At 38.1% G+C, this 18859-nt stretch overlaps 1 protein-coding gene across 6 annotated transcripts in view; it reads right to left on the bottom strand.

The window, feature by feature from the left end:
* LOC121380646 (trithorax group protein osa-like) overlaps nucleotides 1–18859 on the bottom strand; it is a 113412-nt gene that overhangs the window by 13565 nt on the left and 80988 nt on the right. Inside the window, exon 1 of one of the 6 annotated variants that reach the window (XM_041509572.1) lies at nucleotides 11261–11458. The exons of the other annotated variants lie outside the window; for them this stretch is intronic. The gene's annotated coding sequence lies outside the window, so the exon portion shown is untranslated. Of the gene's footprint in view, nucleotides 1–11260; nucleotides 11459–18859 lie in introns of those variants that run through there. 6 annotated transcript variants of the gene reach the window in all.

Here is an 18859-nt window from a genome sequence, read left to right as displayed (position 1 = left end):
GTCCCGAGTATAGGAAATGCTATACCAAATAGGTTCTCACCAGGTCAAAGTTTGAAGTGCTCTTGGATTTAAATATACTCAACAGCCGATGTGTATTTTTGTGCTGGGGTGTCGCTAAATTTAAACAGAGCATTTATGCCACTGCATGAACTACATACATGGCAGCACTTGTATTGATGAAGTTGTGTTTTATTTGGTCCGAACCAGTATCCATGTTTCAGACACTACACTGCTTAAAATTAGCATGACAATTTATTTGCAGAAGTATATCCATCAAGAACACTTCCTGTTATATCCAAAACAAGTGCAATGTCCAGTACAATTTTCTTTCATATTTAATTTTAAAGGTGAGATACTGTAGTATTTATGTTTATTGTGTATTTGTTTTTAAAAGATCACATGTCAAAAAAATTAATACAAAATACTTTCTCATTTATTTTAATGCATTTAAAAAAAAAAGTTCAATGCCCATATGTCTGTGAAAAATGGGTAAATCACCATAAAAATCAAACATGATATGCAAAGGCTTATATAGTTTGGATGTATGCGGCCAGCCTCAATGAAATAATCATGTATGGTGTATGTACCCAACACACAGACACATTAGATGCAACAGTCGGACCACACGCACACACCACATCCAGTCTATTAGAGCCATCCATAACAGTACGTGATAAAGCTATACACAAAATGTCAGCTCAATATTGCAAGAAAAAATGTCTGGAAACTTATATGTGGGATAGACAGATAGGACAGACAGACAGACAGAGACGAAACTTATAGTGCTCTCCGGATGGACCGGTAGGGGACTAATAATGACTTCTCGACGTCATTTCAGTCTCGAGTTTCTGTATTCTGTGTTTTGGGACCTATAAAACCCAAATATCAATAATTTAGCCCCACACCCACATATTCTGTCAACTTTAGAATATTTAACTTTATTAGATACATAGTATCACACACTGTGCTATATTCAGTCAGCACATTCCGTCAATACAAAACGTGACTGCAGTATAAAACTGTTACAAGTACTGAACCATTCGATCAATGAATGAATGAATGAATGAATATATATGTACAGGAAAATCTCTCTAAACCGGACACCCAATGGACCAGGTAAAATGTGTGGTGTTAAGAGATATCCGGTTTAGAGAGGTTCTGATCTGTATTGTTATTTTTTTTCTGCAGCAAATTCCAGATTCCTTTGGGTCCGGTTTTGGGGAGTTCATTGTACATGTACTGTTCTCTTAACTCCACTGCAGTAAAATGTGACATCAGTCATTTATCTGCTAACAAAAATCAAAGGTTTTGATTATTTTCATACTTCACTCTTATAAGCACAATAAACATACTTTATGGGCTAGCGAGTCAATTTGTCAATAATCAGTCACAAAAATTTAAAATAAAAATAACAAAACAGCCAACGACAGAGAACTGGCGACAACCAGCCAAGTTCCATAATTGCACCAACAGATGTCAACAGCAATAGAATAAATGTTAACATGTTCACATTGTGCTGGGATTAGATTTCAGTGGCTATCAGCTTGCAGGCACTTGGTAGGAGACCTGGGCACAACAGTGTGGACATCAGTGATGCTTTAGATATCTTATCTAGTGCCAATCAGAGAGCACACATAGTTTCACATATCAAATAAATTCTAGTATTCCACACCAAGCATTTAAAAAAGGGAGAAAAGTATAATACATATATATATATTATTCCTGTTGTTGGTGGATTTTATAACAGGTCAAGTGGTAAAATTTGGCAGATTCTATAGTAATGAAATATTTCAACAAGTCTGCTAAGAAGGACCAATCTGGTAACTATGTGTATATATGCACCCTAGGCCAACACTTTACCAGTACATTTGACCTCACACCACAGAATGTGTTTGTTTTGGGGGTTTTTTATTTTCTTTTATCACGAATACATAACCAGACCTCTCAACCTCAGTGAATTTCCCCCTTTTACCATCAACTGGTCAGGTTAAAGTTAAAGTCTCATGGATATTTTGATTATTTAATTATTTAGAAAGTTAAAAGTTTGTTTTGTTTAATGACACCACCAGAGCGCATTGATTTATTAATCATCCACTACTGGATGTCAAACATTTGGTACTTTTGACATATTATAGTCTTAAAGAGGAAACCCGCTATATTTTTCCATTAGTAGCAAGGGATCATGTATATTCACCATCCCACAGACAGGATAAGATATACCACAGCCTTTAATACACAACTAGTGGTGCACAGGCTGGAACAAGAAATAGCCCAATGGGCCCACTGACGGGGATCAATCCTAGACCGACTGTGCATCAAGTGAGCACTTTACCACTGGGCTACGTCCTGCCCTTTTAATTCTTAGAGGCTAAATGGGTATATCCACTAAGAGGACTTGATCCTGTGACCCATTGTATCTCAGCACTCAACCACTGAACTACGACCCATTTCTTTGTATGCACGTTATCTACACCAGAAGGTAGAGTTCTTAAATTAAAAAATTTCACGGCATTAGCTGTGAATTGCTGTGAATTTTGTCTAAAATAAACCAGCAAAAGGCTATCAATTGTCAATTAACAGCTATAAGAAGCAGAGTTGAATTTTTTTTTTTTAAAGCCCTGGACAGAGTAATAGTGCTTCAAAGTCGTTCATCTACATCTTGATCGAGCCGACATTTCTCAACATTGCATAATCAATATGGAGGCGAAACACACATGTACACATACTAACAACTGGTCCTTCTACTCATCTTAGCCTGATCATGGTGTCATGGCAACCAAATGTTTTAATCTGGTTTCATTCAAACAATTCTCTTCCTTACTCCAGAAAAAAAAGAAAAGAGAGGGAAAAAAAAGAGAGAGAGTTAAGTTTAGTGAACAGCCAATGAGAGGTTGCCGACTTGCCCATTTGCCGAGATTACTTGGCACACATCGCAAATTGTCCGGCAAATAACACCAAGTCCAAGCAAAATCAAAGATCCAATACTGCAAAAGGAACATCAATTGTTCACCGCCACTTGTGGATTTGGTGTGTTTGTTCCCAAAAGATATAAAATACTGGTAGTCATGCAAGCAGTGTCTGTAAATCAATGCCTCATTCCTTCACATCGATATTAAAGGTTACATCGGGAAATGTTCACAAAATAAAATTTGGTCACATTTTTATGGTGTTACTGTAATGAAAACCAACATCAGTGAACACATTTCATTATTAATTTGTGGACTTATATAATATATTAGACAACTACACTTCTATTTTACATTATTATTTATACCTATAATATTTATTTGCATGTAATATTTAAAAACACAAAGTGTCAACTGGCTGGATTTGAACCTACTGTATTGATTTGCATGGTATTTGACAGCCCACAGCTGTAACCACTCAGCCAACTAAGTCTTCCACAAAAATGGAAGCCAGGTCAGGTCAGGTCAGAGTGTTTAACATGCACATTCAGAATAAGCTGTTGTAGTGCACGCCTGTCCTGGGCACAGATGCCCGCCTCGGCTGGCTCCTCTGTCCAGGACAGGAAAAGGGGTGGTGTGGGTTGAAGGGGGGGGGGGGGGGGGAGACCACTTGCACTGGCTGGTGCAAAGAAGCACCAGCAGTCCGACCAGGGCCGGTAACAGGCAGAGGGTGGTATGGTGCTATGGAATTTGGAAAGTCCCGTAGGATTAAGCCAAAGAGAATGGGTGCGCATTTTTGTGAAGGAAATTAGGCGCAATTTTCAACGGTCAGCCAAAAGATAAAGATAGGGAGCTACGTATAGTTTTGGAAGATTAGTATGCCGATAGTAGCTTGTTAAGTGGACCTAGATGGCATCGAGTTGTCTTCCTAGGTTACCCATAGGAAAGTTTGTTTTATTTGACGACGCCACTAGAGCACATTGATTTTTTATCTTATCATCGGCTATTGGACGTCAAACATATGGTCATTCTGACACTGTTTTTTTTTAGAGGAAATCCACTGTCGCCACATAGGCTACTCTTTTACAACAGGCAGCAAGGGATCTTTTATTTGCCTTTCCCACAGGCAGGATAGCACAAACCATGCCTTTGTTGAACCAGTTATGGATCACTGGTCGGTGCAAGTGGTTTACACCTACCCACTGAGCCTTGCGGAACACTCACTCAGGGTTTGGAGTCGGTATCTGGATTAAAAATTCCATGCCTCGACTGGGATCCAAACCCAGTACCTACCAGCCTGTAGACCGATGGCCTAACCATGACACCACCGAGGCCGGTAGGTTGCCCATAGGGGCCTATGGAAGCCCAATTAACCGTAGTTAAGTAAGCGAGTCTAATGTAAGAGTTTGTATTAATATACAGAAATTTGTAAATTGCAACAGGGCTCACTAGCAACTAACTACAAAGGTAAAACCTACTACCTGTACTTATATTAGGTTGATCTGACACGCACAATATAATATATTATGAGTATAGCACAAAAATATATCAGCTATACGGTTTTAAAAATTATTAACACAACACAATATAAACATATGTGGTTATATTGTTATATCAACAAAACAAAAAACATTATGGCCTACCATCAACTCAAGCTGTGGCATGCAAAACAAATGATTAAAACCCCAGGATATACCTGAACTATCAATGCAATCTATTAATGAGATAATAGAAAATGTGTGCTGTATACAGCACTCTCGTGGAAAGCCATGTGAATATTGCCACCCCAGCACCGCAATCAGGAACAACACGAAACTGTTCTTCAGACAAGCTGTTAAAGTTTGTTTTGTTTGACGATACCACTGGAGCACATTGATTAATTAATCATCAGCTATTGGATGTCAAACATTTGGTAATTCTGACATGTAGTCATCAGAGAAAACCCGCTATAGTTTTGCAGCAAGGGATCTTTTACCTGCACTTTCCCATAGACAGGAAAGCACATACCACTGCATTTGATCAGTTGACTGGTTGGAACGAGAAAAAACAAACAATCGATGGATCCACCAAGGTGAATCGATCCTGCACCTCAAGCAAGCATTAGATAAACTGAGTGATGGAAAAAAAAAAAGAGGTACTTGCTATCTAACATACTCCCCTCAAAACATTTTGACACAAATCATCTTTCTAACAGTTGGGTTATTTTAATAGCATCAATAATATATCATCTACATGTACTTGGTATCGAACATACTCCCCTCAAATTTTTTTTGACACAAATCATCTTTCCAACAGTTATTTTAATAGCATCAATATACATGTACTTGCCTGTGTCAAAATTACTGTACCCCAAATGTCAGACCATAAACTGAACAAGAATGGCCATCAATTGCAACTGCAATTAAATCTTCATCGTGTCGATTATAATTTTTTTTTTTTAAACTGTTAGTTTGTTTGGTGGGGTTTTTTCTCTGGGGTTTTTTTTGCGGGGGGGGGGGGGGGGGGGGGGGGGGGGGGGGGGGGGGGGATGGGGTGGTAAATGTACTATATACTAATTGTGACTCTTGGTCTACAGAATAAGAAAACCCCCACATCCACCAAGCAAGTTATTCCAGACTGGATAGCATATACATGTAGCTTTGAGCATTGGTTAAAAGGGGTAAAACCAAATGGCTTTACCGACTATGGAAGACAGATTACCGTACAATTCTGTTCTATCTCAGATGAGAGTACTACCATAATGTGCAATTTACATACATATAAAATAAATAATTCAGTTAAATGTAACAATGGTATAAAATCACATACTTTTAATAACAACCTAACTAACTGTATTAATATATCATATACATTATATTGGAATAATATCAGAAGAAATGACAAAATAACTGTCCATGTCAGAAATATGATTGGTTACTGTAACTCGTGAAATTGATGTGAGCAAGATATTAGCGTGAAGAATGCGACTAATGTTATCGGCACAATAATTACTTAATGTATTATATTTATAATCAATAACACGACCAAGAAAAAAACCCCGGACAAACAACAAAACATGCCAACACAACGGACAGGCATCTGTCACAATGGAAGTATGAGTTTATGTCAATAGAAAGTAATCATATAACGATGAGGATAAAAACAAACATTTTCCTGATTTATAGTATTTTGTATAATGTGATTTTTATCCACCGGAAACTATATCCTCATTAATCTTATAGTGTTTACTATGAGACCCGTATCACCATGTTTAGTGATACCTTTACTCACTAATTACCAATAAACCCCATTAACTGTGTAGTCGTTAGTGAAACCATTATATGATGATGTTTAGTGAAATCCCTGTCTACTACAGGACCCATGAACCTTGTTGTGTTTAGAGTGATTCCTAACATCATATCTAGTGAGACCCCCATCTATATAGACACTGATGACACCATGAACCTTGTAGTGTTCAGAGTGATTCCTAACATCATATGTAGTGCGATCCCTATATACTAGACATTGATGACCCCATGAACCTTGTTGTGTTTAGAGTGATTCCTAACATCATATGTAGTGAGACCCCTATCTACTAGACATTGATGACCCCATGAACCTTGTAGTGTTCAGAGTGATTCCTAACATCATATGTAGTGAGATCCCCATCTACAAGACATTGATGACCCCTGAGCCTTGTAGTGTTCAGAGTGATTCCTAACATCATATGTAGTGAGACCCCTATCTACTAGACATTGATGACACCATGAACCTTGTAGTGTTCAGAGTGATTCCTAACATCATATGTAGTGAGACCCCTATCTACTAGACATTGATGACACCATGAACCTTGTAGTGTTCAGAGTGATTCCTAACATCATATGTAGTGAGATCCCCATCTACAAGACATTGTTGACACCATGAGCCTTGTAGTGTTCAGAGTGATTCCTAACATCATATGTAGTGAGACCCCTATCTACTAGACATTGATGACACCATGAACCTTGTAGTGTTCAGAGTGATTCCTAACATCATATGTAGTGAGACCCCTATCTACTAGACATTGATGACACCATGAACCTTGTAGTGTTTAGAGTGATTCCTAACATCATATGTAGTGAGACCCCTATCTACTAGACACTGATGACCTCATGAGCCTTGTAGTGTTCAGAGTGATTCCTAATATCATGTATAGTAAAATATCTATCTACTACTCTACTACTATGCATAGGCATCAAAAATGGAGTGGTGGGTAGGGAGGTATTGCATTCTCCAACTTTGAAGCCAACATTGCCTCCCCTCTCCCCTCCCCTCCCCAAGCTGAAAATCAAATTAATATATACTACTCAAAAGAATTTAAGGGTCAGATGATATTTTCGACATTATTTTCTGAATGTCAATTATATTAGCTAGACCATAATGGCACGCATGGTATTGTTCCATTTTGACGAAAGTGGGTCTAAGCAACCCATAAATGAATTAAAATCCACTGTCATTGACACTGTCGACTAGTTCTAATGGCGAAAACATGCTTACATTTGCACGTAAATTAGGGCGAAAGCGAAAGGTCTGCTAAGTGCCCATAACTTGCTTTTTCACAAAGCGCTTCAATTGCACGCTTTGCACGTGTATTCCATGTTCCCAATGCTGAATTTCCGTATTATTGGAGCTTGCGTTCGTGTACGGTGCACACTCCAAATTCGACAATGGTACGACTTCAACTGACTATCGAAGATCGAGGAAGGGCTATTGCTTGGCTTCAGGATGGCAATACGCAAAGAAATGTTGCTCTGAGACTTGGTGTCAGTCAGAGTGTCGTTGGCCGACTGTGGCAACGGTACCAAGCAACGAATTCTGTTCGAAATCGTCGACGTTCGGGAAGACCCCGAAGCACTACAAATAGAGAGGACCACTACATCACCAATATGGCTCTATGTCAACGCACAACCACTGCACGCCGATTACGTGATAATCTGCGGACTGTGACTGGAACTCGAGTGTCTGATCAAACCATACGCAATCGTCTGAGAGCCAATAATCTACGCTGCCGTCGCCAGGCTGTTCGACCACCACTCCTACCACGTCACTGGTGCATGCTTCATCTGCGGTGGCAACGTGTTCAGTGGGGTCGAGTGATGTTCACTGATGAGTCCAGGTTTAGCCTCCAGTTCAACGACGGTCGGGTTCGTGTCTACAGACGTCCTGAATGGAATCCGCTATCTGAATGAGATTATCCAGCCGTTGGTTCTCCCAGGCCTTCAGCAGATTGGCGGCGGGGCAGTTCTGCAGGATGACAATGCCAGACCCCACTGCGCCAGGGTGGTAACGGACTTTCTCAGACAACAAGGTATCGCCAGGATGGATTGGCCAGCATATTCGCCTGACTTCGCCCCAATAGAGAACGCCTGGGACGAATTAGGCAGGAGAGTTCGGGATAACCATGCCCCTCCGGCCAACCTTCATGATCTGGGTCAACTTCTTATGGCAGTGGCAGGCCATTCCCCAAGAGTTCTTCAGACGTCTGATCAACAGCATGAGGCAACGATGTGTCGAGTGTATTCGCGCCAGGGGTGGATTCACACACTATTAAACGAATGTTCTAATGTGTAAAATCCATGTTTGACAACCTTCAACTTTGACAGCATGTCATGTGACTTTCTTGTATACAGTGACGTTTATTTGTGGTTTTTGGTAAATATGGAAGAATAAATAAAAAATTTGGTGTAGTTTACATCATCAATCTAATACACTCTGAAACTTATTTGGTTATAAATTTTTTACTCTTAAATTCTTTTGAGTAGTATATATTTCGGAGTGGCCCCCATGATCATCAGCATGATGTTTAGTGGAATTCCTATCTAGTATGATGACCCCATTAATCTTGTGGTTTTTAGTAAAATCCCTAACATCATGTGTAGTGAGATCCCAATCTACTACACACATGTACTTATGACCCTATGTACCTTGTGGTATTTAGTAAGATCCCTAACATCATGTGTAGCGAAATCCCAATCTACTACACACATGTCCTTATGTCCCTATGTACCTTATGGTTTTTAGTAAGATCCCCAACATCATGTGTAGCAGGGCTTCTAGATTATGGTAGCCCAACTCACATGGCTAGTGATATTTAATGTTGGGCTAGTAAATAACTACTATTGCCATGCCCGATGGCTAGTGAAAAAAACCCCATTGCCAAATGTTGCAGTTAAGTCTATTTTGTAAATATGAATATCCTGACCTCACCCCAACCCCAATGTTAAGTGTTTTAAGCTTAATATCCCTCTCTAGGTGACATATCTGATTATTACTATTAAATTTAGTAAAGTTATATTAACTTAAAGTAAAGTAGGGCTAGTGAATTTTTAATTGTGGCTAGTAATTTGTTTAAATCACTGATCCCATGGCTAGTGGATTAACACATTTTCTAGAAGCCCTGTGTGTAGTGAGATCCCAATCTACTACACACATGTACTTACGATCCTATGTACCTTGTGGTATTTAATAAGATCCTTAACATCATGTGTAGTGAGATCCCAATCAACTAGATATGAACTTTGTGGTGTATAGTCAAATCTGGGTCCTATCAATATGTTTAGTGAGATCTGTTATGTAGTGATGACCCCGAGCACCTTATGGTATTTAGTGACACCCTTATTAATGTGTTTAGAGAGATCTATTTACATAGTGATGATCTCTATAACCTTGTGATATTTAGTGAGGTTGTTGTCAACTAGATACTATGTCATTATCATCCTTAGCAACACTATCAAGGCACAGTACTAGAAATCTCAAGACCCAACATGATTCTGCTTTATCCAGTCATTAACTGCATGATCGTTAATAAACCTATTTCCAATATCATGCTTAGCAGGGCCCTAATCCACCTAATGAACCTATAATTATAGGACACTGACTCGTAAAACCTACATGGCACCACTTACAATTTATCTTACGATAAACTGCACCAGTTGGCACATTTATTAGAAATTGCACATATATATATATATTATCCTTTGATTACTAGCCAAACTATACACCTTTTTTTTGCAAAATCTTTGATACAAGGAAGAAGGAATTTTTTTTTATTTAACATCACACTCAACACCTTTTTATTAATGACTATATCGCATAGGACATATGGTTAAATCGACACAGATAATGAGAGAAGAAACCCACTGCTATCAATTCATGGGCTATTCTTTTTCAATTAGCAACAAGGAATCTTTTATATGCACCACCGAATGGACAGGACAGTACATAACATACATGTACCATGGTCTTTGTTATACATGTTGTGGAGCACTGGCTGGAACAAGAAATAGCCCAAGGGTCCACCGATGGGGATCGATCCTAGATCCTGCTTGTTACAATATAGATTGCATCACAGCAATAAAGCACTTTACCCAACTTAACAGTATGTCGGATGCTATGCTTCTTAACTAAAGACAGAGTGGGATATAGCTAGGTGGTAGAGAACACCTATTTGATGTGTTCATAGAAAATAACAATCACAATCATCAAACTTGGTCTTTTCCCTATCCCAGCCAGTGTGGCACAACTCATATATAGGTTGCCTGCTATGCACATAAAATACATGTATCCCACCGTTTATTAGTAGGTGTTGTCTATGTGGCAACCATAGGTTTTCACTGTCAAAGTAACCAAGTTAGACACCAGTTAGCAGTGGTTTATAATGTACCTACGTATCTTTAAAACCAATATTCCTTTCTTTCTTTCTCAAATGCAGCAGTCTGCTAAGATGTGAAGTTACACAACTTTTAAAATGTGTACTTTTGATTTTAATAAGTAAATTTTACATGTTCATATTACTATATCATTTGGAATACTCTTTGATATTTTAAGCCACTTGTACATTTTAGTGGTCTTGAGAAGAGAAGCCCAGTTCATCCATACATACTACTGTTTTAACAGAAGTCTTTTATCTTCAATTTCTCAGATGGGACAACATAAATCATACTTTCAAAGTTAACAGCAGCTTATCATGGCTATATATCAAACACAAACAAAGATTTTGTTTCCCATTTGCCTTATGGTATTTCTCAAAACGTAACAAATACTTAAAAAACAACAAACATCAACAAAACACATTTTTAATTAGGTGGATTATAGACTTTACCAGCAGAGTGCATTAATAATGGCAGCATGGTCGTAAATCTGAGCATGTGACAAGCCATTCACTCGACAAGTGGCCACCACAAGATGATGTTGTTGTTGTTGTATGCTGGTGTATTTAAGTTGGGGAACATAAATCTGAGGCCGTAACAAGTCTTGTTATTACACTTGAATGCCACTCTTCCGCCTTTCATCGCCGCACCTCTGAAGAGTTAATACACTGTGAGAACACCACTCACCTTACCGCTCACTCGGCTGGCAGCAACTCTCGTCTTTCTTCCCTCATCGCGCACACCACCACCACCGATGTGTCTGCACGACGCTGCTGCTGCACCGGGGCCACGTGACGATGACGGCGCTGCAGCGAGGCGATCCATGCTAATTTGTTACGTTACAATAGCACCGTCATATAAAAAGATCCCATCCACGCGGGAGTCTGCTTGGTCAGACATTGACAGGGAAAGAAGAAGATTTTTTTTTTTTTAAATCACATGTTACACCTTTTGTCAATAAATAAAACAGCTGTTTTCAAACACCTCCACTGGAGCAATGTGCCGACTTGCAGCTAACAAAAGCCTCCCATAAATCAGTGCACTGACAGATTGGGAAAAATCTCTATAGCCCACATTATGCTGATATCAATAAACAGCCTGATAGGCCTAACCCGTGCAGCGGGGGCTATTTTTAGAGAGAGAGAGAGAGAGAGAGAGCCTCTCTCCATTGAGTGGAGTCGTGCAAGGATGGATCCGCCTTTGGGTATAGCAGGTCACGGGATGAAACGGCAAAAACTGCCGTCTTACAGGCGAACACAATATACTCCACTTGCTTGTCGAGAGATCAGGTTTGAATAGATCCTCCAGTCACTTTATCCAGCACAGATCTAGTGCGTCCACAGACCTAGTTAGTTTACTGATATACCCCTTCTGCGACAAATCTTTTCACACAACACAAAAGAGCAACTGGAGTGGTGTGTCACTGACAATAAAGAGCAGGTTAAAATGCCATCAGACTCACAGTAAGTTGATACCCTGCTTTCAGCCAGATCCTGTTGGTGTATTTTGCTGTGTGTTTTTTTTTTCTTTCTCTTTCTCCCCTGTCTCCATAAATACACTCACCTTATAAAATGTTTTCAAATAATATAACACAATGGTGAAGAAATGAGTTGTACGATAAGCTTCACTTGAATACTAACTGCTTATCTTGTATTAGATGATGTTTTTATAAATTTACCTTAACACATATGTTAACAAAGAAATGCACCATGAAGTTTATCTCTGTGGATGTGTGTGTTTGTGTATCTGTCTGTCTGTCTGTCTACTTGTGGATGTGTCTGTCTTTCTGTGGATGGATATGTCTGTCTTTCTGTGGATGGATGTGTCTGTCTGTCTTTCGGTGGATGGATTTGGATGGATGTCTGTTTGTCTGTCTGTGAATGGATATCCATCTGTCTATGGATGGTTGTGTGTCTGTCTGTGGATGGATGTGTGTCTGTAGATGGATGTTTCTGTCTGTCTGTTTGTGGATGAATACGTGTCTGTGGATGGATGTCTGTGGATGGATGTGTGTCTGTGGATGGACATGTGTCTGTGTGTCTGTGGATGGACATGTGTCTGTGTGTCTGTGGATGGATGTTTCTGTCTGTCTGCGGATAGATCTGTCTGTCTGGCTGCGTATCTGTGGATGGATGTGTGTCTCTAGATGGATGTTTGTGTCTGTCTGCAGACAGATGTGTCTGTCTGTCTGTGGATGGATGTGTCTGTGGATGGATGTGTCTGTGGATGGATGTGTCTGTGGATGGATGTGTATGTGTCTGTCTATGGATAGATGGATTTGAGTGTGCTTGTGGATGGATATGTGTGTCTGTCTATCTATGGATGGAAATGTGTGTGAGTCTGTCTGGGGATGGATGTGTGTGTGTGAGTCTGACTGTCTGCGAGTCTGTCTGTCTGGGGATGGATGTGTGTTTATGTCTGCAGACTGGACAGGCATGTAAATGTGTATGTGCATGTGTACATGGATGGATAGATAGATGGAAGAATGGATGGATGTGTAAGTATCTGCGTGTATGTGCGTACCTATGTACGTATGTACATACATACATATGTGTGCATATATGTAGTCTTATCAAAATACAGTTAGCAACAGACTATTACTTTAACAGACCACAGTAAATAAATATGTAAAGAAATAATACATTTGTGTATAATTGTAATAAAAATCATATTACTGTACCTATTATTACTTTTATGGGATATAAATTACAACCAATTAAGTTTCATATTAAGTATGGTTTTGATTAAGTAACCGTTGTAATGCAGGAATTAAACAAGTTCTCAACTGATTCTATGAGACAATAGTCTCAAGGAACAAAAACACCTCTCTCACTCACCCGACTTCCATGACACAGGTAGAATACCGCATGTTGATAACACATGTCAAAATTCAATAAAAACCCAACCAAGCATAACACCTACTTGAAAACTACTGTACATAATCAAGTAACATATTAAGTGATATTTGATTTTGCCTTCCCCACATACAGTATTTGGTATTAGGCATAATGATTAACTGCCATGTGTTAGCAATAAACATAATGAATAGGTTTACACAAAAAAGAAGAAGAAACAAAGTCACAATGGTGTATACAGGATACGTGGGGATCCATTAAATATGGCCGCATCAGTCTTTGATAAAAATACAGTACATGCATATGTATAGTTTTGTTTAATGACACCACTAGAGCAGACTGATTAATCATTAGGTATTGGATGTCGATCATTTGGTGATTCTGACAAGTAGTCTTCAGAGGAAAACCTGAGTACTATATTGTTCTATTAGCAGCAAGGGATCTTTTATATGAACTTCACCCACTGACAGGACAGTGCATATCACAGCCTTTGATATACCAGTCGTGATACACTGGATGTGATGAGAAAAATCCCAGTTGGAGAATGAATCCACTGAAAGGTTTCAATCCATCAGTCTTCAAAGAACCTCAGGCCAATGTCAACAATCTGAGCAAGACCCTGCCCCACATTTGTGTACACAGGACACCTTCAAGAATCCTGCCTAGTCTGGACAGATGGTCATTATCAGGTGACATGACTTGAATTATGGGTTTCTTACTTGCACATTCAGAGCAAGCTGCCTTCAGTCCATGACAGAAAGAGGAGTGGGGGTGGGGTTAGGAAAATGCAGGATCACCCATACTGGCAGGTGCAAGGGAGCACAGGCAGTCCGACCAGGGTCTGCAATGGGTGACGTGGTGGTTAGGTGCTATGGAATTTGCAATATATTCCTGTATTTCTTATGGTGATAAGATAGATAAGATAAGATAAGATAAGATAAAATTTATTGCATTTAAACATTCCACATGGGAACAGAGTGCACAAAATAACATTAGAAAGTTGCAATATCAACAAACAATTAATGACTATATTTTTACATACATATATACACATACATGTATGTCACTACTACAGTCTATTCATTATATTGGAAAACCAACTTGCAAATAACACCTATGTTGGCTGGGTCCTGATTTTTCATGATTGACGCATGATTTGGAGCAGTTCGCCAAAAGAAAAAGTTTGAGCTATTTGTTTTTGGCTTTATTTATTATCAGGTACAATATGTACCTTTTATAAAGCAAGTCCAAGTATACAAATGTTAACTTCTAACAAACTTCAATACTAACGTATTTGGAGTCTAGATAAAGCAGAAATCAATTTCTTTGTATCATGTGATTATGCAATGTGTAACATGTGGTTGTGTAATGTGTAACATATGTTAACATTTTCAAAAGACATCATGTTTGGGTTTTTTTAAAATAAATTGTTCTTTGAATGTAAAACATTTAGCTAAAACAAATTAACCACATAAGTTATAAATGGTAACAGGACTATATATCACCATGAAAATATTATAAACAAACAAATAAATGAATGAAATAAACAAAATACCTATTGAGCCAAGGAAATAAGAATTATTCGATGTCACCGACAATTTCATCCATAGATCTTCATCACAATTCAAGGTTTTTTTTTTAAAGTGCAAGTGCGAATAATTTTTACATGCTCATATACCACTAGAGTTTCGAGCATGTCCGTCCCGGGGCCTGTCTCTAGATAGCCAGGGGGCTTGTCCCGGGACAGAACACCCCCCCCCCCCCCCCCGCCAAAAAATAAAATAAATTAAAATTGTGATTGTTGTTTCCATATGTATTGTGATGAGCATCCATAGATGCAACTGTAGACCAAGTTTCATTATCTCGAATTTACAATTTGTGGGAAATGAAGCTACACACCAAACTTTAATATTGAGTTAAATGCAAAAGTTGACACTGTCATCACAGCTGCTGAACACTAATACCTAGGTGTTGCCTTTGTATTTTGTAAAGGTGAAACAAAAATGGGTTATTTTCTACAAGCTGGGGAAAGGAAGGGCAGGGGGGATGAGGAGAGAGAGAACAATAATAATTATTATGATGCTTTTAGGTCACATCATTGATGCGAACAATAGCCTACCACCACAAAGCATCACCTCCAACAGACATAAAACTGCACTCATGGCACACTGCATGTTATTTAATACAAGGTTCTGCTACCTGAGATTTTATTTCCTCCACTTGGCATACACATTAAACATGTCAGTGTCATCACTGGCAACAGATACACCAGTTATTGTCAGCTAAATGTAATCAGGCTTTTACCACCAGATTTTTTTTTTTTTTTTTTTGTTCAGGGTACATACCGTAATTGGATTGTATGCCCACTGCCAAAATCAGGACTCCCAACAAAATTGTTTTTGTTTTGGCCAATTTTCAGATGTAGAACATTACTTTGAACATTCTGGGCTTCTAGAATTTTATAAAAATCCACTAGCCATGGGATCAGTGATTTAAAACATTTACTAGCCATGATTAAAAATGCACTAGTCCTACTTAAGTAAATACATTTTTACTAATAGGAATATCACCTGAAGAAAGAGATAGAGCTAGAGATGGGGGGGGGGGGGGGGGGGGCGGGGGCAGTATATTCATATTTACAAAACACGACTTAAATACAGCATTTGACAACTTTTTTTTTCACTAGCCATTGGGCATGGCTATAGCAGTTATTTACTAGCCCAACATGGAATATCACTAGCCATGGGAGTGGGGCTACCATAATCTAGAAGACTCCAAAAATTAATAAAATGTGGTTAATTTAAGGAATAATGTATTTGCCAAAAACTCTATATTGTGTATAACACAAAAAAAAAGAAGAAAAAAAGAAGAAGCAGCAAACAACAAATCTAGCAATGGACAGGGTGATCTCTGCAAATTTGGACAAAGCTCTGACTTGGGGTGGGGACCAGACATTTTTCCTGCAATCTGTGTTAATTTAATGACAATAGTTAGTATAGAGAATAATACATCAGTACCTGTTAGAGATAATTTATCTTACAGTGCAAGTGGTTGCCACAAATATCTAACGAATGAAAGCAAGTCAGATATGTTTGAAAACCACAAGTTGTACAATAAATCGTCCCCCCAGTGGGCACGAGGGTATTATTCTATTTCTTACATACCCTGAAACATTTACTTTTTAATATAGATTAACAGACAAACACTAAACACAAAGACTGAACATTAGGTTGAAAGTCAAAGGGACATTCCTGAGTTTCCTGCATTGTAAGATGTTTCCGACTAATAAAATATTTCTACGATTAAACTTATATATAAAATATATTTTCTGGTTTAGAATATTAGTGTCTGTATAAGCAATGTGTTTCTGGCCGTCTTAATATTTGTAAGAAGCCCAAACTGGATTTTGTCTTCAAATAATTTTGTATGTACGAAAAAACATTTTTTTAGGAAATAAAATGAAATTTAACCTAGTACAAATATTAGAATGATCAGAAACACATTTAATATACAGCCACTAATATTTTATGCAGAAAAATATATTTAATATGTAATTATAATCGTTAAAAAGTCTCTGTTAGTCGATAAAATCTTAAAAATTGCAGCAAACTCAGGAATGTCCCTTTAATGATGTTACAGATGTAAATGAATACCAAAATAACGTCACCCATTTAAGTTTACTAAGAACACTTAGATCATGACCTTGTTGGACGCCCAATGCCAAGCCTCAGAAGTGGTCTCCTACATATTTTAGAGACTAATTTGATGTACAATGGGTCATCTCTTTCACAGGTATTTAAGAAATACTAATAAACAAATGATCACTGAATAGTGAACATCTAATTTATTAAATGTACTATTGCATGTCATAGACTACTTTTTAACTTTATTAAACAAAAATATCACTCTGCAATTTGAAAGGTACTAATTTGTACCATCAGGAAATATAAGGGTATTTGTTTGTTTGAATTTAACCCCCCAAAAACAACCCAACAAAACAAAACAAAAACCCCACACCAAACCTCCCCCCACTCTCTAAAAAGTCTCCTCTTGTGGGATCGATCCCTGTCGGTTAGGTTATTTTTCGTTCCAGCCATGGTATGTGCTGTCTTGCCTGCTGTATGGTATGTATAAAAGCCCTTGTTACTAATGGAAAAAATGTAGCGAGTTTCCTCTAAGACTATTTGAAAATTACCACATGTTTGACATCCAATAGCCGATGATCACTAAATCAATGTGCTCTAGTAGTGTTGTTAAGCAAAACAAACTTTCATTCATTCATGCATATACATATTTACAATTTGTTTAAAATAAGTAAAAAATTAAGACACACACATGTACTTTTACAACATTAACGTCTAGACTCGAAGGTTTAAAAGTCCCTCTTATCCATAGCTGAAGTCTCGACTGCACTTTATAGGTCCACGTTCATTTAAAGTGTTGATGGGAACCAGTGATGGGAACACACCTGGGTCTGCAACATATTTGTCATTAAACCAGTAAAAGAAAACAAAAAACCCATTGCCATTAGGTGAAAACACTGCTGCAACCCGGCTGACTTTTAGAAATGATATCAATATTTTAGAAGCATTTTTCTCACATACAAGACAGCACATACCACAGCCTTTTATGCACCAGTCATGGAGCAATGGTTGGATTGGAAAATACCGTTGGAGGAATCTATTATATGACCATCAAGTGAGCTATGTCTCTGGCTATGACCATAAAAAAACTCATTTATTTAGGAAAAACAACCAGAACAGTTTGTGCAAATCAATACAGCAAAAGCACATGACAAGTTATTTTTATGTGGACAAGTGACACTAGAAGCTGGTTTTACTTTTACATGAATCATACTGCACTAACAACTCCAGCTGAATCAGACTCGCAGACAGTTAATCTGTGTCCAACCCTCCAGCTACATGTAGATATCATGGCAAACCAAATAAATACACAGGTAAGCAGAGTGGTAATATTTTAAAATAATAATATAATGCTGGCTCAAATAAGTTGTGGATATTTAGGATATTATACAATAATTAACATCTGGAGTTATTCATTTCATAAAAAGAGTCACATGACTCTGCAGCTCGGCCTAATAAAAGTAAAATACCAAATCGTTGGAGACAAGGAAGGAAACATTTTATTTAAGGACACACTCAACACCTTTTATTGCAAGTTATATGCCATCAGACATATGGTTAAAGGCATATTGCCACAGACCACTGACTTATTAAATGGCCTAACAAAGTATTACCTGAACAAAAATATAATTGATTTCCCCCTAATTCAAACATCTACGTAACCACCAGACTTTACTTATTAATGATATTTTGTGAATATAATTGAATTATGGCAATGGTCCATAATTCAAAAACTAAAATTGCCAAGAGAATTGACATGGATTTCACTCTATCATGGTTCAATTAAA

The sequence above is a fragment of the Gigantopelta aegis genome, chromosome 9 (assembly GCF_016097555.1).
Source record: "Gigantopelta aegis isolate Gae_Host chromosome 9, Gae_host_genome, whole genome shotgun sequence".
Taxonomy (NCBI): Eukaryota; Metazoa; Mollusca; class Gastropoda; order Neomphalida; family Peltospiridae; genus Gigantopelta; species Gigantopelta aegis.
The sequence above is the reverse complement of the archived record's forward strand: the minus strand, read 5'-3'. Positions and strand labels throughout refer to the sequence as shown.